Source organism: Callithrix jacchus, chromosome 2 (assembly GCF_049354715.1).
Source record: "Callithrix jacchus isolate 240 chromosome 2, calJac240_pri, whole genome shotgun sequence".
NCBI lineage: Eukaryota > Metazoa > Chordata > Mammalia > Primates > Cebidae > Callithrix > Callithrix jacchus.
Window position 1 is genome coordinate 86971585 of NC_133503.1, and position 24836 is coordinate 86996420.

The window sequence follows — 24836 nt, forward strand, 5'->3', positions numbered from 1 at the left end:
AGGTGGAAGTCCCAATGCCTTTCAAATCATCTGAAGAAACAGAACCATTGTTGCAAGGTTATGCTTATGATTTTAGTATGCTGTACAAATGCGCCCACATGCATACACATACACAAACACTCACACACCATTGTTATCTTTGCAGTCTGGCTTCAAGCACAGAAGCCTGTCAAGAGAAGAAAAAAAAAAAAGAGAAATCACTCCCTAAAGCACTCCTACAACCAGTCAAAAAAAGCAGAGCTGGTAAACAGATGTTCTTTGTGGTAAAGATGTTATGACTGTCACTTTATCCTAGCAAGCTTTAAAAAGTGTTTCTCACATAGACCTTTCTGAAAACTGTAATACATTATAGATGATAAAGAATTCATAGTCTACCCTTTCAAATAATGTGTGAGTGAGATAAAGTCAGGCAAATAACACTGGATTCTTGAAGGTTCTACTGAAGTACATGTTTTTTGTTCCAGTTGCATTAAAACATTGAGTTATCTTTAATACAGTGATAAAAATTAGCTCACTCACATCTGGGAATCACTGCTAGAAAGCTTGCTTCAAACTCTGTTTTAATTATTTGTTAATACAATTCATGTGATTGGAAAGATCCCTACACAATTTATTGACAACTGCTTTCATTATATTTATAATTGTATCCATATCATTAGTCTCTCTTAGAACCTCACAGTTCAAATATCTCAGTAGTCAAAATTACTACTTTTATGTGGCTACAAAAAGGTTTAAAAATAGACTTTTTGGCTTAATACTACTGTGACCTGGAAATGTCAAAAGACTTGCAAATAGATCATTTCAACCCTACTTTCATTTACCCAAATTCCAATAAATCATTAGAAATGAATTCAAGAGTCCTATTACTCAATGACTAGAAGGAAGATATATACTAAGTATCTACTGATTCAGCTGTCTAGCTTATCCCTAATTTTACAGCTCTAAAACTCTATTAGTCTACAAATCTATTCTTTGCAATAGACAGGATCTAACTGGATTTATTGGTAAAACTGTCTTCTACTTGAATAAAGAGAAAAGAGGAAGTTTTATTTGGACTTTGCAAAAAACATCAGCTATTTGAGACAAGCTCTACTCCCTCACCGCTAACACTGGAATCCTACTTTTAACTTCATTTAGTGATGTTAATGTATTTAGAAAATATAAAGCCACATGCAAATCACAGGATAAAGAAAATACATTTTTGAGTTAAGAAACAAAGTCCCGAGAGAAGGAATTCTAAGGAATAATAAAAATGCTATTAGCTGAACCATGTAGGGTAAGTCATTCTCTTGGGTCTCCATGAGCATAATTTATTTGAATTGCTAACACTTCCAAGAAGATCTGTGGCTATGGGCTGGCTGCACTGGACCTTTTCAAGTAAGAAAATCATTAGAGGGTGTGCTTTCCTAGAATGCAGAGCCAGGTCATACTTATCTTTGTATACCTCCACATCACCTATTATACGTTTTGCACTTACTAGAAAATTAGTATGTCTACTAATTGAACAAAGTGTTCTTCTACCAGATAGAATTTCCGTAAGTGGCAGCCCTCTCTTCTTTTCCCTGTTTCTTTGTGCCCTGTCATCTTCACTTATCCTATCATCATTATAAAACTATACCAAAAAACCCTGATGGCTGGGCATGGTGGCTCACACCTGTAATCCCAACACTTTGGGAAGTTAAAGTAGAAGGATTGCTTAAAGCCAGGTGTTCAAGACCAGCCTGAACAGCAAAGTGAGATTCTATCTCTTTATAAAAAAAAAAAAGCCAGGAATGGTGGCACACACCTGTAGAACTAGGCACTTGGAAGACTAAGGCAGGAGGATCACTTGAGCCCACGAGTTAAAACCTGTAGTGAGCCATGATTGTTGTCTCTAGAACAACAACGACAACAAATCCCCTGACTCCAGATGTTGAGGAATGTTGCAGTCCAGGAGGGATAAAATATGGTCAAACTATACCACAGATGGAAGATGGGAATAATACTGTACATAGATCATGGGAGTTAGGGTTTCAGGCAGGGGATCTATCACTAATGCACTGAGACCGGGGGGAGTCAACTCCTCTCCAACCCACAGCCAACAAAGAACAGGGATAGAATATTCACTTTAGTTCTTCCATTTCTATAGTTAATCTGTAATAAAAAGGTGTCCAAACCATAGCCCTAGGATTGCTCTAGCCTTTTTAGGACTTTTCATATACTCTAGGAAGTAGGTATGAGGAAAGGAAAAACAAAAACAAATCCATTATTCTTACTATTTTGACTCTGTTTAAAAGTAAGAAATAGGTTCTTTGAAAGAGCTAAATAGGCATTATAATTAAGAAACACATGAGGACATTCCAATAAACCAATAGCAAAATATTTGATATTAACATTTAAAAAATAAGTTGTCATAGCTCTTTTGTTGACAGTACTAGTGAATCCTGGCATCTGTCCATGACCAGGTGGTGATTCTTGTTATATAAAATTTCAGTGGTGGTCAGTACCTAGCCTGAAGAGGCTGCATTCTCTACCTTGCCAGGACACATGTCCTTAATTTTTCAAGATCAGAACACATTTGATAGAATGTATACCTTTACTATCTGCTCAGCTTACAGCATTTTAGCCCAAATATTTCTGGACTTATAACTAAGAATTTTGTGTTCCATTTTTATGATGAAATGCATATTTCCTATTAAAGGAAACTACTTCAATTCAAATTATTGAGGATAATGATACTTAAATATATATAACTGGTTAAATTTGGGGAGCTGAAAAAATAACTATAAATCAAGAAAGATTTGAAAATACATGATACAAATTTTAAACCCTGAATGGATAAATTGTTACTTGAAATTCAAAACTCTCAGTTGTTAGCTCTGAAACTCAAAACAGCATTCAAAGGAATATTGTGCTTGTCCCTCTGTACCTTCCGGGAAACTACCCAACAATAGACTTCTGCTTATTGATGTATTTTCAGTGATTAACTGTAAAGAAATGGTATTTCCTACTGTTTTTTCACTTTATGCATCATCTGAGCTTTCTCTACTCATTTCTTTGTAGCTCAAAGCCTTCTCCTTGCTGAAGGCATTGTTTGCTTGACATGAAAAATAGACCAGCAAAACTAATTATATTAAGTGAGGGAAAAACCTAAATCTCAATTATAAATTAATTAATTACAAAACCATTAAGTAGAATAATCATACTTTAAGCTGTCCTTCTTCAATAAAAAATTCCCTCAACAATTTATTTTCAGCTATGTTTGTGATCTTTAATATCCTTAATCTTTTTTTGCAAGAAGTGTCTCTAAATAATTGACTCATTTAGTCAACACTTACTCATGGATTCAAATTATGTGGCAGGCATTGATCTATGCTCTAGGGTAATAGCACTAAAGAAAAAATATCCTCCTCTCATGAAGCTTACATTTTAGTAGAAGAGGAAGACAATAAACAATTAAATATAAATTTCAGGTGGAGATGGGGGCTGGGAGGACAAACTGAGTAAAGTGGGTGAGGAAGACAGTCACAGGGTTGTAATATTTTCGAATACAGTAGCCATGGAAGGCCTGGTACACTTGGGCAGAAGTATCCAAAAAAGAAAAAGAAAAAACAAATCCAACTTGGCCTTAGACCTTAGCCATTTTCTCCACTTCAACTTGGCCATCAACAGAGCTAATATTTTGATGTCTAACAGGTTTCTCATCTGATTAAGACAAGCACAGGTTCTCAGCCAGGGATGACTGTGTCCCTAAGAGACACTGTGCACTGTCTGAAGACATTTTTAATGATGACAACTGAGTAAGAAGTTGCTACTCACATCTATTGTGTAGAGGCCAGAGATATGGAAAAGTATTCTGCAGTGCACAGAGACAGCCCTTGCTCCCCAACATCAACAAATGACCCGATCCAAAGGGTCAGTAGGACAGAGGTTGAGAAACCCTCCCATAGTGATTGAGGTATATAACCAGCTTTTCTAAAAGCCTCAGAGAAAACATAACGACAGAGTGTCATCCTTTGAGCATCTATGCATAGCACTGATAATTTATTTATAAAACATTCTCGGTGATCCATGAAAGTAAGATATAATTATTATATTTCATTATTTCAATTTTAAGAAAAACTGCTTACATATAAAAGGCATACTGATATTGTTTCAAATATCCTATAATTAAAATAAGAACAAATCTGAACAATCTCCAGTTCAAATTATTACATTTTTCAAAATGAGATCCAACTCAAATAATGTGTTGTTATTTGAATAAAGTATTTTGGGCAGTAACAACTGTTAGGAAAGATGGGACGTGAGGGGGAAACATGAGAAAAATGACTTAACGGGCAGCAGTTCAGCTCCACAAACAAATATTTAGCTATTCACAACTAAGGAGTAAGCAGAAAAGAGGTAGTTGATTTAGTTTGAAAACTAAATACCTTAAGTAGGTTTCAACATTCAGATGTCCAGTTTGTACTGTGTCATTGGAAAATCTGGTTGGTATGAGGACTTCTATGATTTTAACTTATGAACATATTTGCTAAAACCATTTTAAGGTGCTGTCTACTCTGGCACTTCTTCCAAAACAAGTGTAATAACATGTTTAAGAGGAAAGGAATACAAAGACATTCTATTTTGTTTCTTATGTAAGGCAAATATGAAGATAGCATTTCATATATTAATTGCAGATATCTTTTACAAAACAAGATATAAGAATAATATATCAATTGCAGATATCTTTTACAAAACAAGGATATAAGAATAATATATCCTAAATATTCTGCCACTGGAAAAAAAGAGTAATGTCTTCTTATCACACTGTCACCATGAAAACAAGTGACAAGAAAGGAAGCTAAGGTTATGGAATGCATGTTACATACTGGTGAGTGAAGCAGAGAGCTGGGGGAGGGGGACACAGGGCTGTGTTAAGGACATGGGCTTTGGGACCAGACTCAGCCCTTTCCCCACCAGTTACCTGAATAATAACCATAGGCAAGTCTTCATCTGTCAACTGGGGATAATGGTCATTACAAGTTCCCTAGAACTTCCCTGAAGACTAAATGAGACACTGTCTGAAAGCACTCTCACTTCACCATAAGACTCAACCATGGCTGACAGCTATTAAATGGCATGTGGATGGAAATGTTCTGTGTTTTCTTTACTTTACAAATCCAGATCCAGTGATCTGAATCATGGTGAAGAGATGCCAGATCTCTGCTTGCAGGAGGCCCCAGGAAGCCTGCGGTGGTAATTCCTGTGGACATTCCCTGAGGAGCAGTGACTCCATGGGATAAATGCAGTTGCTGGTTCCACTCTTCCATTCCCCAAACTGCTCAGCTCAGTCCTCCAGTTTCCACACTTTGACCTCAGTACTTGAGTGACAAGACAACAGTAGATAGGCCATTGAGGAGAAGAGTAGAGGAAGAAGAAGGGAGAAACCAAAACATTGCAATTTGGGATGTATTAATGTTGATGCTGATAATCTGATCAGTGGGAGAATGGGCAGCTGATGGGCAAACAGCTAAAATCGAAAACATCCTTGTATGTCGTCCCTCACAGAAGTGTTAGTTCCACCCTCCTAGAGAGGATGTGGCTTGAAGAAGCAAGCATATTTTATGTAAATTTGTTGCAGAAACTGCCTTTATTTTATATTCCTTTAACTTCATTCAGATTCCATGACATAATCAAGAAGTGGATTTGTGAGAGACAAAGGATTTTGGAAGCATCTAAACTCAGGATGGAGTATTGTTTTTATAAGTAGCAGCTACTCTCCCACCACACCCCAAGAATCTCCTCCTATCCATGGTACTAAGGGTGGATTTTACATGGTTGGAGCCTGCCCAAAACAATGGAGTTGCCTACAGATCCCGGAGAGACAAAGGCTTTTACTGCTCTTTTGAGGAGGCACTGAAGGGGTCAGTGACAGGAGGCATGGAAAATTATACTGTTTTCCAAATAAAAGTGCAAAATAAACTGGAGGTTCACTGTGCTTGTCTGCATTTAGGCAGAGTTCATTTAAAACCTAGGATTGAATTAATTTTCAAAGGATTAAACCTGAATCTTTAAATGGGTTTGCCTTTTTAATACCTTTAAAACAGATGAAAGTCTTATAAAACTGGGAAATATATTGTTGCCTTTGGTGAACCTAACACAAAAGTCTAGAAAATGAATCTTGCGATGAATAATGTTGGTTTTTATATTTCAGAGTGCGCATTTCTAATTTTTATGTATTTTTTAGAAATTCCAGTGACTAAAGTAGCTGATTCATTTAACCGACCACAAGGCCTTACCCTGACATCTGAAAACAACTTAAGTTTCAAAATCTTTGCTGAGGCCAGGGAATTGAGACTGTTCAACCTATAAGCGCTGTATACTTCTCTTTCAACACTTTAAAAATGTGCCCTGTCAATTTTAAGAGAGACAAGGTGCTGATTATCCTTGTTGGTTAGCCAAGACATAAAGTAGAAATTTCTGGCACTAGAGATTCTAACTTTAAATATGTCCTTCCTCACGGCAAAGTAGGCTCTTGGGGTTGAAAAGAAAGGGAGGGGTAGTGGGCCAGAAGAAAAGCATTAAAAAACATTTTTCTTCCCTTTTAGTCCATGATCACTTGATTCAATTTATGAATGCTTAACCCCTATTTAAGCCTACATTTTAAGGTACTAAAGCTAATTTATGAAAGCTTTCATGAAAGTAGCCTGAAAATCAGCTTAATAAACAGGTATTACTCACCATCAGTAAGTGCCTAATAAATTTGTCTAGATACAGGTGATGAAGTAGTAAAATTTACTCTAAAATTTCCAAGGAATTGACATAGGATCATGTGCTTTTGAATCACTGAATATAAACGTTCACATATTTTAACAAAAGGGTTCATTGAGATAATTGCTTATGCACGTAGGACAAAGTAATGAGAAATAGTGAGGATAGTACATACAACTGTCAATGCTGATTACTTCAGTTCAATGTTCTAAGTTATTTTCATGGTTGTTGTAAATATTTTGAAAAATATTCATTTGCTTCAAGGTCTTGGCACTTCTCAATGGTCTTTTACCTAGAGATTCTTACTACTGTTGATGAAATAGGAACTGAAGCTTTCCTGGTAAAGGAACAGAAAAGTTTGTATTGGAAGAAATTGGACTGTTTTTTCACTCTCTTCTACTTATTCCCATATCTATCTACCATGTAATAATTCTTACCAGGCAACTTAGCATAAATGAAGGGGAAAACATGAGTGCTCTCTGTGTTCACATATACAAATGAGGAGACAGTGCTACATAGTACTATTTACATTTGGCTCCTCAGTATTTAAAATAATTCAACTGCATCTTGACCCTCCTCATCCATCACATGTATAAGAAGCATAGCAGAATTCCCATGTTCTCCACTGAACAACCAAAAGGAAACTCAACACATGGAAAATATACCTCAGGTGCAACAGGGAAAAAAGAATCTCCCTACAGTTTCCAATTCTAAGTAGGTTTTGTACAGTGTCTTTTTCTAAACAGCTTGTAATGGCAATTTATGAGTGCCTGATGACTATAACATATTGTGCTCTTGAAAAGAAAAAGGTAATAGGAGTTTGGCTTCTTGCTGCAATTCCATTTTTTACAGACTATATTGTTTTCAAACTGAGTTGAGTCTGAAATTAATATAATTAACCCCCTGCTCAGCTACACTCCTCTATTTTCCATTCCCATTCATCTTTTCTCTATGCCCCTGAAGACAGACTTGGAAAGGAAGGAAACTTGTATTCAGTCGTTTAACATTCCATGTTAGTTCCCAGACTTCTGTTCTGGGAGCCAGTATTAGTTAAACATGAAAACAACTTGAGAAATCACAAGAGACTTTTCCTAGCTGACTAGCTTACATTCCATAAATAGCACTTGCATTTTCGTTAAAAATGTTATAAAAACATATCAAGGATATCAGACAGACAAATGATCAGATAAAAACTGACCACAAAGGTTTGAAACAAGACAGGAAATCTCATACTGAGATAGATAAATGGGAATGAGGAAATGTGGTGTCCAATTTTACACCAATCAATAAAAAAAGACAATATGCCAAATGAAATAGAATTTCAACTGCCCCTGCCCCTTTGGCTAAAAAGCACACATACATTGCCTTAAACTAAAAAACTGGAGGGTTACTATATTTTTGATACTAGTAGAAAAAATCTTAAATGTATCCAAAGTTAGTTTTGATTCTATTTTGAAGATTCCGTTAGGATGATTAGCTTCCTACTCAAAATTGATTGGCATTCCACATGTATAAAATGGAAGATGATCAAGACTTCAGCCTCTCTTTGACTTAGATGGGAATGTGAACACTGCTGCATGTCTGAAGGTTACATGCAGCCTACATAAGGGGTTTATCTGGCCCACTCAGTGTTCTAAAAATCAGAAAATTTCACCAAAACATCCAGATTTTTATCTTCCCTTGAAAGTCAGGAGATGTGGAGAAACTGGCAATACATTCCCAAGTAATCACAAACTCAGCCTTCTCCAGGCCTACCCCATTCAATCTGCCAGTACCTACTACTCCCACTGTATAATACTCAAATGCCCCTCTTGGTACCTAAGGACCTTCCTGCTTCTGTACATGTAACTTCGGAATCCCTGGCCTAGAAGCAGGGGTACATGTGAATCTTGCTGTAAACTCTTATGTTTAGAACACAAAGAATGTTAGGAAATGAGCATTCACTTAAATATCTGAGTAAACAGACATGAATAACACAAAACTACTTCCAAATACTATGGGGATATAAAGCAAAAATGAAACTTGAAAGTTTAATAATCACTGTAAATTATATGTGAATTCTCTAGATATTATAATCATATTTAATTTCTGATTTCATATAGTCAATAAAAGAGAACTCCAAGGCATCCTTTAATTTGGATTTCATTCACAAACCTTTATAAATGGTCAGTATCACCATAACTTTATATATGTGTGCATATGAAATGATGTAATTGTAGTTTTGTGACCATTTCAACATCCAGGACAATAAAAAAGTAATAAATTCTGAGTTGGTTTTTACTGTAGCACTGGCAGTGATAATCCAATTTGTGAACCTTTAGATTCATGCTGATAAATTGTGAGCATGAATTTTTAAGCTGACTGACTTGTGGTTGTTAATGAACACACATGCATGAGTAAATGTTCATCATGTATTAAAATCTCTTTACCTGCATATACCTATATCCCTCTTTCTGTATTTCAAAAGGCAAATATACCATCTGTTTTTAATACTAAAATGCCAAATGATTTATAATTCAGTTATACAATTTATAGGGGACACTGCATTAATCATGCAGAAGTATCCATTCTATTTAACTGTTTGTGAAATCTTCCATGAAATTAAGATTTGAGTGGAAACAAAGACAGGAATAAAGTAATAGTTGCTTGAGAAAAGACTTAAAATACTTCAGACTGAGATTGTCATTTACTTCATTATATCAAAGATATATGTGACTGAAAATATTAAAATGACTCTCCTTATTCCTTTTTATGTTATGGAAGATGAAATATTGTATAAATATCTGACTAATGTCTTAAAGTTCTCTTGAATTTTCTGACATAAGCAGTACCCTATTAAAATAAACCAGGTAACAAGAGAACCTTTTTTATTTCAGTTGTGCTGTCAAAAATAAACCAGAGGAGGCCAGGCACAGGGGCTCGTGCTGGTAATTTTAGCACTCTGGAAGGCCGAGGGGGGCAGATCACCTGAGGTCACGAGTTTGAGATCAACGTGGCCAACATGGTGAAACCCCATCTCTACTAAAAATGCAAAAATTAGCTGTGCATGGTGGCGGCATGCCTATAGTCCCAACTATTTGGGAGGCTGAGGCAGGACAACCCCTTGAACCCAGGAGGCAGAGGTGGCAGTGAGCCATGATTGGGAGACTGTGCCACTGCACTCCAGCCTGGGCAACAGAGTAAGACTCTGCCTCAAAAACAAACAAAAGAAAAAACAGGAAGCACTGTCTCAGAGCAATAAAGCTACATCACTTGCCATGTGATTCAACTGCGGGAAATCAGGCAGCCATTTCTCTCAGTAAAAGAGACACATCATTCAGGCCTTCTAATCAAGAAGCCCTTAGGAAGTTATTCTAATTTAAAGGAAGTTTAAAATCATTTCAAAATTTAAGTCACATTCTCAAAAGTGTATATGCTTACATTTTTCCTAATGGCCATTCAAATGATTTATTTCTACTGTTTCTACAATCTCCTCATCATACAAGATTATTATGCAGGATCACTGAACAGTTTATATTGTTCTGCATCCACAATATATATGCAGTATACCTACAATATATCCATATTTTTCCTTTTCCTGTGTTAATCCCATTGGAGGGGGAATCAAACATGGGATTTGGAATCAGTAGAGCCAAGTTCACCACTGACTCCTGCCACATTTTGCATCATTTCTTTTACCTGTTAATTCATCTACTAAATGGGGGCAGAAGTACAGGGCAGAAGCCATCCTGGAATCACACACACACATATATTTTCTTGATAATCAGTATTAGCTAAATATATTAATCCTATGCAAAATAGACTTATTTAAATAATTTATTTTGGTCTCATTTTGTCTATGGAAGGCCTTTGTCTGTGATAACACTATATAAGTTAAGTCTTAATAATAAAATGTAGATATTATTCTTGATTATTTCCTTTTCTGTCTTAAAATTGCAAAATATCTCAGTCCTGTTTTCATAAGATGCTAGGCCACTGTCATCACCAATACATTCCTGCTAAAGTGCAGATAAACATACTTGCCTTGGCTAGGGCAGTGCCTTACACCTGTAATCCCAGCATTTTGGGAGGCTGAGATGGGTAGACAGCTTGGCCTCGGAGTTTGAGACCAGCCTGGGCAACAGGGTGAAACTCAGTCTCTACAAACATACAAAAAATTAGCTGGGTGTTGTGGCATGCACCCAAGGTTGCAGTTGCTTGGGAGGTTGAGATGAAAGGATCACTGGAGCCCAGAAGGTTGAGGCTGTAGAGAGCCATAACTGCACATGGCACTCTAGTCTGGGTGACAGAGCAAGACTCTGTCTCAGAAACAACGACAACAAAAGGAAAACACCTTGCTTTTTTACCATCCAAGGCTGTGACAGGAGCCAAAGGAGATGAACACTTAGCTTAAAGGACACATTTCAGAGGTCTGGGAGGACAAAAATTTATCTATTGAAATAGAAAACGTCTAAGGTCCAAGAACTAGAACAATGAAGGATAGGACCAAGAAGAAGAGCTTTAATACAGGCAGATGTAGCCTAAAGTCATGACTATACAGGTAACTAGCTGTATGATTTCAGACAATTCTTCAGCCCCTTTGATTCTATTTATCAGAAGAATTGGACAATAGTAACTTCCATACAAGAGAGTTGTAAACATTGAATGATAGAAATACGTTATGGTCCTAATACAGTACATAAGACTAAAAGTGGCTCATTCTGTGTATCTATTACACAGACACACACACTATCTCTCTCTCTCTCTCTCTCTCTCACACACACACACACACACACACACACATTCTCTTGATAACCAGTATTAGCTAAATATATTACTTCTATGCAAAACAGGCTTATTTAAACAATTTCTTTAGGTCTTATTTTATCTGTAGAAGGAGGCCACCCTCTGTGATAACACTATATATCTTAACAATAAAATGTAGATATTATTCTTGATTGTTTCCTTTTCTGTCTTAAAATTTCAAAATATCTCAGTCTGCTACTAGAAAGGGCATTGTCGGCCGGGCACAGTGGCTCAAGCCTGTAATCCCAGGACTTTGGGAGGCCGAGGCGGGTGGATCATGAGGTCAAGAGATTGAGACCATCCTGGTCAAAATGGTGAAACCCCGTCTCTAGTAAAGATACAAAAAATCAGCTGGGCATGGTGGCGCGTGCCTGTAATCCCAGCTACCCAGGAGGCTGAGGCAGTAGAATTGCCTGAACCCAGGAGGCAGAGGTTGCGGTGAGCCGAGATCGCGCCATTGCACTTCAGCCTGGGTAACAAGAGCGAAACTCTGTCTCAAAAAAAAAAGAAAAAAGAAAGGGCATTGTCATGAATCACCCAGATTCTTTTTCAGGACTTAAGGACATATTCTCTCAGCTGCTGGAAAAGATGTTGCCTGACAGCCCTCAGCTTTCAGCTTTCTATAGAAATTGCCTGGGCTAGAAATAGCCTCCTTCCTGAGGCAGCCTGTATTCAATAACTGGATGGTATGGAGTTATCCATGCCAGGTGCCCTTGGTCCAACTCAGTCCAATGCCAAAGAACTCTCCTAGCTTCCGAGCTCTCCATGAGTTGGCTGGGGCTTTAAGTGAGAATACATTAGAGCCCAACTTCTCCGTCTGCCCTCTCTGACTCCTTTCTTCCACAAATGTCTAATGCAACAGCAATCCCTAATAAACTTCCTACACAGATTCCGTTTCCTGGAGAACCTGATGTACAACAGTTAAAGTGCAGAGAAACCCTCTGCCAAACTTTGGTGTGCTTTAAAAGTTATGGGAGTCAGGCTTTCTTTACCATCATAACTGGAACTCCTTTTAACTTTTCATAAGAGCTGGTGTATCTGCTTGCTCTACAACTACGAATAGATACTTTTGATTAAGAAAATTAAGCAAAAATAAAAGCAGTTTAATTTAGCCCAGTGATTATTTTGACTTATTTGTGAATCAAGTGGTTAACAGAATTGAACAGTTATTTTGTGTCAAGACAGATCCTTAGATATATCTCTCACATACAAAAGCCTATCTTTTGAGTCCTTGGCAATTGTTCATCTCCAACTTCTCTATATAACTGTTTTTCCTTCTCACAACAATTTCCACCAAAGATAAATGCTAAAATGTTAGATTTTGTTTTTCTTTAAATAAGATTACACATTTTAGCCATCAAGAAAAAAGAGGGAAAAAATCTGTAAAAATGTGCATTTAAGTTGCCTATAAGCCTTCCTTCCACCCTTTTTAACTGTGTTAGTTATTGAAAGTAAAGGTGTTTTGTCACTTGCATTTTAGAATATCTTCCGGCCAAACCTACAGATTTAGTAGTATCTCTGGCAATTTAATAATATTTCCTGAAAACTGAGGTCACCAAATCCATGCCTATAGGGTCAATATAACTTTTGCCCAAGAGGCCTAGTTTGAAGGAATAATACACAACTTAGTGGACACTTATCCAAAATCAGTGGTTTATTTATATGTATAAAGGTGACAATGAAATACTTTACATTCTATTTAGTTTAGGTCTATTGCAAAGTTGCAAAAAATTAACCCATTTTCTAATAAGACATTTTTCAATTGCAGAATGAACTTCTAAATCATTTTTCTCCTGTGGATATAAATCTACAGTTCCCAGCCTACACTTTGGTTTTAAAATATTTTCTGTAATCCACCCTGTTGTGCCTCCCTCAATGTTACCACCTGATGTCCACTGACAAGAACCTGTACTTGTCAGACAGCATATCATCTCTCTCCTGTAACTCTCTCAAGTATTAATCAAGAGTTGACCTTAAACATAGGTCAGCTGGACTGCCAGCTCATTTTTTCATATAATGAAAAGTTAAACTCTTAAAAACCCATCTATTTTATTGTCACCCATATATGAGAGAAGCGATATGGTATAAGCCTCCAAGTATGAACTTGCATGTGAGGTTCCCAAGGTTCAAGTCTCAGCTGGGCTTCTTGCTGGCTGTGTTACTTGGGAATGTCACTTGAAAACTATGCTTCATTTTATTTTCATCTGTATGAGTGAGATACAAAATCATTCCGAACTCACAGTGCTATTGTTTACATTAATTAACATAAATAAAGCATTTAAAACAGTGCCTGCACCTGGTATATGCCTATGTAAGTGCCAGTTATTATTAGCTTGCCATTCCATTTTCATTTCTTTGAGTTCCTCTTCTTATAACCTCTTAGGAGAACTGAAGCCTGTTGTACCATCCTCCATGTTGTTGCTTGACTCATCTTCTTGATTCACTTCTTTCCTCCTCACAAAGCTCAGTCTTCCATGCTGATCTCTTCTTTCTCGTAGCCTCCATCTCCCCCATCTTTACCACAGTATATATTCCATTTCCCCACAAATTTCTAGCTTCTTATTGTCATCCACTGCAAACATTTCAGTCCGCTGTGGCCTAATCATGTTAACATGTAAAATGTAATTTACTAGCATGGATAGTTGATTGCAATTAGTATTCTTTAAGGCACACAACCCATGCCCCCACTCAGGACTATTGCTGTTATTCAGCCTGGTGCTGGTTCTTTAATAGGTCATATAGTGAGCTCTGTCTTGACTTAATTTGGTAGAGAGATACCATGATTGTTTAAGTGCTCGAGGGAAATGGTAGAACAATCAGAATATAAGATATAGTTTCAAATTAAATATGAACTTGAATTTTAAAGAGACCACTGCTTTTCTGTAAATGAAACATGGTCTCTGCCAGCAAAGTGCCTCCATTCTTATTTCATCTAATGGCATCAGTCACAATATCAGCTCTGGTATAAAGAGTTCCTGAGATTCTTCAGAGCTGTGTGAGGTACAAAGGACTAGATCTCGCTTTTACAATAGCTACTGTGCATTGGCTATGCAAGGCAGGCAGTAGTAAAACCTAGCGGGAGTCAATAAACTGAGGAGATAGCACTCAGAAAATACCTAACCAACAAATAGGTTCCGTAATAATGTGACATTTTTATAGTCACATTTTTTAACCATAACAGCACTTGAATGGTACGCATTATAGTATTTCAATTTAGTCATTTATCTAAAAATGAGTTTTATCTTTGCTCATAAATAAGCAGTGACATTCCAGCAATTTGAAAAGCTCAGCTTCACCTTTTGCTGGGAAGCTCATTTCACAATTACAGAAACACATGCCCTTTTGTGCCATGTTGCTTAATCTTTGATTTATGGCTTCCATTTCTGTAAACTACATAAAGTTTGTACAAGCTCTGCTATTTCATTCTTATTTCTAATTTTAATGGGTTATTTTCCCCATAGTGGCCATGTCTCTCAACCAAATTGGCTTGGAAGAAAGTATTTACCCTTTCAGTTCATCAAATACTATTTACCATCTTAGTGTGTTCTCCGAGTCTGAAATAAGTAATGCATTTTCCTTAAAGCCTGGCCAGCTCTTTCAGAAAGTCTTTCATTTCTGCCCCCTGTTTTTCCCATTGCTTGTTCTAATATGCCTCACAACAAAACCCTTAAGCACAATTGCTGCCTGCTCTCCCTCCTTTCCCCACTTCCCTTTCACCAGGCTCCCTCAGCCAGAAGGCTAGGGAAAGGAAAAATAAAATGGCAAAGGAATGGTTTTCCTTCAAGTGCCACTGCCTGCCTTTCAGTGGTGATACGCAGACATTTGCAGAGTCACTATCAACTTCTCCCACAGCTTTGCCACAGCTCTGGGTCTTGTCATACAATTCAGGGAACATTAGAGATGTCTTTTATGAAAGTGCACTTAATTCAAGGGTAATTATGTTTTGCGCTGCATCCAAGGAAGTAAGTATAAGCTTATGCCTTCCTTCACCTGTATCCAGACATTACAGATTTTGCAGGTATGCTTCAAGGTATATGCTTTGGGGTTGCTGACAGTGACTTGTTTCATTACAGATAGATTTTCTTCTCCCTACCCCAACTCATTTCTGTTATTTAGTGAGATGAAGAGAAATATACCTTTACTCCACCATGAGTAAGTAGAAGTCTTTATAAAAATTTTTGTAAAAATATCAGATGCTGATGGTCGACTGTTAGTGAGAAAATGCAACATACAAAATAATACATCCAGGATGACACATCATATGATATCTAATACCTAAAGAAAGAAAACACACAAAAATGTTGTATCATTGCCCAGAGTTGGAGAATGATTTTAAATTTTTCTATTGATACATCTTTGCATCTTCCAAGTTTTGTTATGTGTTCTCAGTCAACAAGTCTCACAATCTAATCAGCCAACACTGTTTACAAAAACACATTCATGTGGCAGCACCCCCTATTTAGGATTGTCTACTAAGTGCAGGCTTGTATCTGTATGCTTACTCATCCAACAAATATTTACTTAATTTCTTCTATGGGCCAGGAACTGCGCTAGGTTTGATGTATGTAGCCGTAAATAGAAAGAAAGTCTTGCATGTATCATCTAATATTTTGGTAGGCGAGACAGACAACAGGCAAACAAATAAACATGATATGTAAGTTAGGGTAAGTGCTATGATGGAAAAAAAATGCAAAGTTGAGTTACAGAGAATGAAATGGGATTAAGAGGAGACATTAAATGTGCTGAGTCTGACTTGCCCTTTCTACCATGTGAGAACACAGAAGAAGGCAGCAGCTATGAACTGGGAAGCAGCACCTCACCTAACATCAGATCTGCTGGTGCCTTGATCTTGGACTTCCCAGCCTCAAACAACTGTAAGAAATAACTTTCTGTTATTTATAAGCTACTCGGTTTATGGTTATAGTGGTCTGAAAAAACTAGGATGGTCATTAAATCAATGAATATTTTTTTTCATCTCTAAGCAATTCTCCATAAGGACATAATACTTGTACCTTGAAAATATGTAGAGACTAATTATATCTTCTGAACTTCTGGGAAACAGTGTATTTTAAGGAGTCTTCCTGTTAAAGTGGTTGACTAAGTAGCTAAAGTTGTGAATAGTAAAAGGGATTGCTTAATTAAAATTTAAAACCAATGAGCTTGAGATTTCACCAAGGAATTCACTAGGAACAATATTGTAATACATTGTGTGCATTAAATCAGGGGTCCCCAATCCCTGGGCCATGATACTATACTGGTCCATGTCCTGTTAGGAACCAGGCTGCACAGCAGAATGTGAGTGGCAATGAGCAAGCAAAGTTTCCCCTGTGTTTACAGCTGTTCCCCACTGCTGGTATTAACTGCCTGAGCTCCTCCTCGTGTCAGATCAGCAGTGGCATTAGATTCTCTTAGGAGCATGAACATTATTGTGAACTGCACATGCAAGGGATCTAAGTGGTGCCCTCCTTATGAAAATCTAATGCCTGATGATCTGTCACTGTCTCCCATCACCCCCCTCCCCATCCACCACCAATGGGATCATCTAGTTGCAGGAAAACAAGCTCAGGGCTTCCACTGACTCTACATTATGATGACTTGTATAATTGTTTAATTATATATTACAATGTAATAGTAATAGAAATTAAGTACACAATAAATGTAATGCATTTGAATCATCCAAAACTATCCCCTCCCCCATCTATGAAAAAATTGTCTTCCATGTGACCAGTCCCTGGTCTCAAAAATGTTAGGGTCTGATGAATTAAATGATGGTTTACTAACATCTGTTCATTTCAGTAAATTTTTTCATGAATTATGTGGGGAAACCAAAGGCGCATAGACTATATTCTAACAACAGAAAGTTCCTTTAAGTAAATTTTAGTATGCAAAATTGTGTTTTCATATAAAACTAGGCAAATTTTCTGTTATAACACACTTACAAGACATGAAAGCCAGGTGAAAATATAAGTTGAAGTACAAATGCCATAGCTGCTCACCTTCTCACTATTGCTAAGAAACAAAGTTGTACACAGAGGCAAGTTCACACTTCATGGAGTGCTTGCTATATTCCATGCAAGTGGTTACAGTGGTACATGCTTTTCTTTTTTCATGTAATCCTTAAAACAAAGAAGCGACCTCCATTTTGGAGGTTAAGGAATTTGCCCTCATCTTGTAGTTAGTAAATGGTAGAGCTAGAATTCAAATCAGATGCTCTAATCCCAGGGTCCACACTTTTGACCATTAGTCTCCATTGACAACTCCTAAGCTTATGATGACTCCACTTGAAGTTCCATTTTGATTAGAGTAATTTTAAAATACATAATTCCATACTTACTTGAAAACTGCTTTTGAATCTAAGTTAATAATTTGTATGTACCTTTATAATTTTAAGTATCTATTTTTAAAAGCCATGCCATTTTACCATCTCATGATATATCTGCTTTTGGCCACATAAGCTGTTTCTGCTCCTCTAATCCTAGTAAGCTTTTTGCACCAAAGTCATCCAGATTTGTAAGTTAAAGTAACTTCCTCAGTGAGTTCTAACAAACACATGCTGGGCTGTCTTTTCATTTATCTATCTATCCATTCAATACCTTTAAGAATTACTATAATGAATTTTCTCCACTTGACTTTTGGTTCCCCTACCCTACTGGAAAGAGGGATAGAAAGGAGACAATAAAGTTGAGAACAATTTAGCAACCAAATAAGGCAAGACTTGTTAAGTGTTTAGATATTGGGAGATAATGGAAGGTTCAAGAGAAGGGAGTATTACGGATAATTAACCTCTTTTAAATTCTCATTTGTTTTCCTGAAATAATCCTGATTGAGCTCCCTATAATAAATCTTGTACCCAATCATGGTTTTTTTTTTGTTTTTTGTTTTTTTTGCCACATTACCTTTCCAAAGCATAGATTAATCTCTTATCCTTTCAAGGAGATAATGTATGTAAAAAATTTAGCAATTTGTCTGGTATATAATAAGTGCTTAGTAAACATTATTATTTTTGCTATAATTATATGGCAGATATGAAGCTAAGCATAGAAAATGTAGCAGGAATGAATGAAACATGGTGTCTGGCATTGAGGAGATTGCAGTCTAGTGGAGATAGAGAATAGTAAATAATTTATGCCATACAGTTGTGTAAACACTTTACCCCAACTTGAGTAGGGGCAGAGGTTAAGAGAAATGAGTTGACAAGGTAAGAAGCCTAGGAACAGGAACAGGAAAATACCCAGAAGACTAACAGACTTTGGACATTTTAGGAATCTTCAAGTTACTCAATAAGGCTAGAAAAGGGTAAGGGATTGGTCATTGGGTCCAATGAAGTTGGAAAAGTGTGCAGTGCTCAAATCATAAGGGCTTAAATGTCATGATAAGTGTTTTAGGATTTAACATGAAAACCAGTGAGGAGTTACTAAAAATTTACTAGCAAAATCACTGATGTGATAAATTTCAGAAAGATCAATGTGTTAGTGGTGCAAGAACTAATCAGAACGGTGTAGAATTCAGTTAAGAGATTGCTGTAGTAATTGAAAGAGAAAATAATGACAATCTGAAAAATAGATACTACTAGAAATGAGGATGGAAAGGAGACAATAATATTCAGAACAATTTAACAAGTAAGCCAAGAATTGTTTAGTATTTAGATACTGGAAAATATTGATGGGGGATCAAGAGAAAGGCATATTTATGGATAATTTCTTGAAAGCTGGGGCCATTCACCAAACTAGGAAATTTGGACAGAGCGAAGATTTTGAAGGAAAGATAATGAATTTACTTTGAGGGTTCAGACTTTGCAAGAGCTAATAAACATCAAAATGTACATGGCCGGAAGACAAACAGGATCTCTAGCCCAGGACTAGAAATACAAATTTGGAAGTCACCAACACAAGTGACAGTATAAACCTTGAGAATGGGTGACATAATATATGTAGGATTATTTACTAATCACATTCACTGAAAAAGATATGTAAGCTTTCTTTTACTATAGTGGGAAACAGATCAAAACTTGGCTCCAAATATCTTTTTAACATTATCTCTTGATACTCTGTACCATACTGTGAAGTCATATCAAAATACTTATATTTAATTTCCCAAGTTCTGTCTAATCCCATACTGTTCTCTAAATTTTCTGCCTAGTAAATACCCACTTGCCCCTTAACGCTAAATTAAATGAGACTTTTCCTCTGAAACCTTTGGTAATCTGACCAACTTCCTCCCCATTCCACATAGAGATCATAGTTCCCTCCCTCCTTCTGACTAAAGCACTAGGCACATGCCTCTATTACTAATACACAAATGTTTCTTCTTCACCAGACAGAAATGTCCTAGGAGGAAAAAGACTACATTCACACAAAGAAATGTATCTGTATAAGTCTATTTTCACATTGCTATAAGAACTACCTGAGACCCGGTAATTTATAAAGGAAAGAGGTTTAATTGACTCACAGTACCACATGGCTGAGGAGGCCTCAGAAAACTTGCAATCATGGTGGAAGGCAAAGGGGAAGCAAGCACCTTCTTCACAAAGCAGGAGGAGAGAGAAAGAGCTCAAGGACGACTGCCACTTTTAAACTGCCAGATCTTGTGTGACTCCCTCACTATTATGAGAACAACATGGAGGAAACTATCCCATGATCCAATCAACTCCTACCAGGCCCCTCCCTTGCCATGTAGGGATTACAATTCAACATGAGATTTGGGTGGGGACACACAGCCAAAGCATATCATTACCAAAGCATGTTTATAGAGTGACTGTCTGAAATAAAGTGTCTTCCATCTGCAAACACCATCAATTACTCTAAAGAACTCATGCCTACTTTTGTTTGGCAAGCAGCCAAGGAGGATTCTTGGGTATAATGTGATATTTGCAGTATGATCCATTAGGAACTTTATTACCTCATAACTGGTACTAGTGTCAACACAACTCATGTGCTGAAAACAGTACAATCATTTAGAATAACACTGACTATGAAGACACTAGTTCCTCTCAATAAAAAGTGGACTGTATTTCACTTGAGGCAAAAAATAAAGAGATGAAACATAAACAGAGGTAGAGGTCGGAACAAACAAAAGGTTTCACTGGGAGATGATTATGGTACTTTGATATAGTATCTCCTCCAGAAAGGCTAATTCAAAGATAATAAATAAACAAGTAAATAGGGGAGAACGTTTATATTTGTTGAGTGTCCAATCTATGAAAGCATTTTCTTTATAAAGACAGAAGGCAGGACTCCTACCTAGAGTTGGCCTTAAATAAAATGTTTTAAAAAAGAGAGAAAGAGACCCAAATGTTTAAATGAAAATAATTCCTTCTAGAAGCATGAGCTCTTCTGGTAGCAAGATATTTGTTTTTGTCTACACAGCTCCTAACACAGAAGGGACAATCTATAAATCCTTGTTTAGGCTGACATCAAAAGACCTCACAAATTGCTATTCCTCCCTTGACTCTGCTTAATTGTTAAAAAAAAAAAAAAAAAAGAGAGAGACATTTCTGTTTCTGTTAGAGAATACTTGAACAATTTTTCCAAGACAGTGAAAAATACGCTTATATGGTCTGAAATTTCAATAACTATGACAAATTTATTATCAAATGGAAAGAAGTCATAGTAGTACGTTTTGTTTTTCCAGATGACCACTACTTCTTTAGGAAATTTGCTAGTTTTCATTCTTGAAAAACAGGTTAATGAGTGTACTATAAGTTATAGATGAGATGACTCTAAATATCAGAGTGACCTACTTTATGTGGCTTAAAAATGAGAGCTCTAAGAAGTAGGAAAAATGTGTATGAATAGAAAAACCTACTACACAAGCATTAGAATGCTGGTCTCCTACTCAGTGTTGATTATAAACAGATCTTCCCTACAGAGCCTACAAGAAATTCATTCCCAAGGATCATCTGCCTTGAAACTACCGAAAGGATAGAAAATGCTTAGCCCCAGCTCTAGTAATTAAGTTGAAGATGCTGAGTCATCAGTATTTCACCCCAATTATTTAGTGGTCATAAATAGATCTTATTAGTTTAAGCATACCCAATTATTCCAATTAGATTATGTTTTGATTTATTTAACTTTGAAGCTGAAACTTTCTCTTCCAGACGTGTTGTGACTGTGTACCCTGTGCAAAGAAACAAGGTAGGAAACTCTTACTTCACTTTTTAGTTCTGCCACTGAAGCACTGTGTGACCTTAGCCCTTGACTTCTGTTTCATTCTTCCCCATTTTTAACATTTGCAAGGTAATAGATTTCTTCTCACTTAAAAAAATTTAAACAATGCAAAAATATTACAAACTTAATACTTTGTAAACATAAAAAAGCTAATGATGACAATAAAATCCTTTCTTGAATGCATAGTGTGAGCTAATAGTTATACTAAATTCCCAATAAATCATACCATTTTTACAGTGTCCTCTGAGATGGGTAATCACTGTGTCAGTCGGGCTCCTAAAAGAAAATAGGTGACATGCTCAAATGCAATTTGAGAGTTGTTTAGTAAAAAGGGCACTTGCAAAGCTGTGGCCAAGGTTTAGAGAAACTACAAGTAATGGTGTAGTTCATTGTGCTAATAAGACTAAAAGGAAGCGGTTATCAGCTTGAAGTGGCTGGGGGAGGGCACAGTAACCAGGACCCAGAGAGCAGCCATAGGGAGACAGCTGCCTGCCAGCACCTGTGCCTTATAGTATGGAGAGGTGATCTGGTGAGGAGGCAGCCCAGGGAATAAGTTACCCAAACTTTTCTCTCCCCACCTGTTTGCTAATCTTTTGCTGATCTGTCCCATTGGCCAAACCCAATTGGAAGCCAGAGAACAAGGGAGTCTGCTGATTGATTCCATAAGGCTGGCCAGCCATCGTATCACACAGAGCAGGCAGAGAAAGAATGGATCTGATATCCGCTGTTCTCATTTTATCCCAAGTGCCCCAAACTTGCCTTGAATAAATGAGGTAATCAATAGATATTTGTTGATTTCAAAAAAAAAAAAAAAGGAAGAAACCATATAAAAATACTGAGGGGTTCAATAAGCTGTTCCAAATCACACACAGTAAGCCGCTGAGTCAGGCCTTGCTCTGGGGTTCAAGTCCATGCTCACAATCAGTTATTATGCTATTCTGCCTTCTTTCCAGCACCTTGATCCCATGTCATTTATGTGCTGTTGGGTGTTTTGGGAGATAGTGGGAATGACTAGAATTAATACCCTTAAGAAACTTGTAATCTCTGTGCCAGTTTTATCTTACTTTTCTATCTCATTATTGTCAAAGCTCCAAATTCCCTTCTAGAATCAAATGTTCTGTAAAGGCAGGTCTTAAACATCTTACAATTCCATCACCTATTACTACTAGTGGCTGGGCAGTGAAACCTTCCATCACATGGCATTTTGCCTACTTGTTTGACAGCATCGTGCCTCAGATGGACGTTCTGTAAATAACCTGTACCTGTAAATTACATGTACCTGTTTCTTTTGTGAAACAAGCCCCTAACCTCTATTAGCTACAATGGAATCAGCCTTAAGGCTTATATTAGGAAGACGTTTACTTGTTAGACATGTTGAAGGATTCATTTATTTCAAAGACATATATTGATTCTATAGTACATACCAGACACTGTGATAGATACTTGTACACACAGAGAAAACAATTCATACCAAAACCAACAACTGGCTTTCTACAGAAATGAATCAATAATCATCCATAGGGCGAGCACAAGTATATTAATGGCTGAGAGGTCATGCACATGCTGGAGTAGAGTTGTGATCCTCGTCCTCCGCAGGACCATCTCTAATTCTATCCAGGTTGTTCTACACTTGGTTGCAGGCTATAATCCCACAATAAGAACAAGTCTTCCTACTCCTGATTTTGTCCCTTGAGACAATGAAGTATTCTGCTATTTTTCCTTCTCGTAGGAAGGACCCTGCTTTGAAATACCAGTCCCTTTGTGCAAGGGCCTGCCTCAAATAGAACAAATAGAAATTTTTTCCTGTGTTTTTTTTCCTAGTCCTGTTTTTGAGCTCAGGGAGGCCACACTTTCACGCCTGATCCTGACTGAAATAGCACATAGCAATCTTTCATCTTTTTCAGGGACAACGCAAGTGAACTGGCATGTAGCTATTCCCCTTCATGCTGTGTAAAAATCATCTTTGCATTTTTAATAACTATTGTATGATGTGTCATGCAACAAGATTTGCCAAAGCAGGGAGAGGGTGGTGGGGGAGAAAGAAAAGTAAAGCAGAGTTGGTTTCCTACATGCACATGTTAATAACTTTGGAAAACCATCAACCTGGATCAAATTTCTGTACTAATTTGACAGCTTCCCACTAATGGCAAGAATGTAAAGCCATCAATTAGCCTCACGACAGTTAGATTTTAAAGAACACTCATTTCCTTGGTAACTCTAACAAATAGAAGACTTCATTTCACTAAAAACTCAAATACTCACACTTCATGATGCTTATTTTGTCCAGGAGCTCTAGGTAAGACTGGTTTATCAAATATCCTCTGAATGTTGACTTAGGTGCACACACCTGTGCTTCTACTGCCAACAAAAGCTTTGAATGCACAGGACCTCCACTGCACAAAATGCATTTACATACATTACATAAGGGAGAAGCAACGAACAAGTCTGTTACTGGGAGAGGCTCACCTCCTTCTCACCAAATCAATCTGTAACTTTCAAATAGCTCTGCTGTATTTCCTAGCAACAGGAGTAAACACTGTACTACATCCAGTGCCCAAGATTTGTAACCATGTTAATCTGTGAGTACTCAACTTAATTAAAGATTAGACTTTTAAATTGTATTTCTAGTGCACAGCAGTACTACTAAATTATGATTATCAGCGGCTAAATGTGCTTACATCTGCAGAACGTGGGGAATGAAAATGAATCACTTATTTTCATCTTGATATGACTGCTCTTCTCTGAGGCGCTGTTGCCCGAGTTCGTGGGCCTTGGAGTTCATTGGAATTCTATGGTTAAAACACCGCATGGAGACCTCATTTAAGAAAATTCTTTTAAACCTTTCACCACTTCGACAAATCCAGTCCAAGTTTACTAAGCCAATTCAAAAGTAGCTCTCAGCCTTTTTATAGGTTTTCAATTACACCAACGCAGCACACCAGAGCCATCATCTTTGAAGAAATATATTTTAGTTGCAAAGAGGCACGAATTCTTTTTTAAGAATCCCAAATGAAAGCAGCATTCCCAAAACTGTAGCCAACAGATGCAAAACTCTATCTTGAACTGTCCTTGTCTAACTAAAGACAAGATCATCAAATTACTTAAACATGGCTAATATTCAGTTATCTGCTATAGGATGTATGCTATTATTTT

At 37.1% G+C, this 24836-nt stretch overlaps 1 protein-coding gene across 16 annotated transcripts in view; it reads right to left on the bottom strand.

Moving 5' to 3' along the window:
• Nucleotides 1-24836, bottom strand: part of SNCAIP (synuclein alpha interacting protein) — a 148197-nt gene that overhangs the window by 111955 nt on the left and 11406 nt on the right. For 2 of the 16 annotated variants that reach the window (XM_078365821.1, XM_078365825.1), the window contains exon 3: nt 1-24836. This exon is cut by the window's right edge and continues 6089 nt beyond it. The exons of the other annotated variants lie outside the window; for them this stretch is intronic. The gene's annotated coding sequence lies outside the window, so the exon portion shown is untranslated. 16 annotated transcript variants of the gene reach the window in all.